This window comes from Varroa jacobsoni, unplaced genomic scaffold, assembly GCF_002532875.2.
Source record: "Varroa jacobsoni isolate VJ856 unplaced genomic scaffold, vjacob_1.0 scaffold_473, whole genome shotgun sequence".
NCBI classification, from domain to species: Eukaryota; Metazoa; Arthropoda; class Arachnida; order Mesostigmata; family Varroidae; genus Varroa; species Varroa jacobsoni.
Genome location: NW_019213375.1, coordinates 114,251 through 114,853, shown reverse-complemented (window position 1 = coordinate 114,853; position 603 = coordinate 114,251).

Genomic DNA, 603 nt, shown 5'->3' with positions numbered 1-603 from the left:
ACCATTAAACGTTAGCGTTTTGTAATGAATACGATGAATGAAGAACGACCTAGCTTGTTTTAATAATTAATTTTTTGTTTAGTTCACACTTTTGTCTTCGCTTTTTAGCATTCAGGTTATGAGAACGAAACCAGATTCTTTCAATTTTGCTGAATATTAAACGGGCGTTAGCTTTCGAATGTACGGATTTAAGGCCAGGCTTTTTCTTATTCATGAAGTCCGTTCCACATGAAGTACTTGTGCTAACTTAAGAACTGTCTCCAGTTCATTTTTTTCGTAGCATTTTGAAAAGCTACAGTAAACTGCGTTTTCAGGTTGTCGATATCCATCTTAGTTTCAATCAGCAGCTGTCGGATTAAGCGTTCCTTCTGTGTTTTCTTTTGAACAGGTTTTTAAACATCTTGCCAGTGTTGTTATCTTTTCATTTATAACAATTTCGGGCGAATCGCGCCATTCATAAGAAAAGGATCACCCAATTCGCATACGTCAGTGTTGAAATCCGTGAATTTTTTTTGATGCAGCTTGTAACGTGGTCGCATAAAATTCGAATTCAATTTTTTGCATGTAATTTTGAGCAACTTACCTTCGTTGGTCCTTAATAAA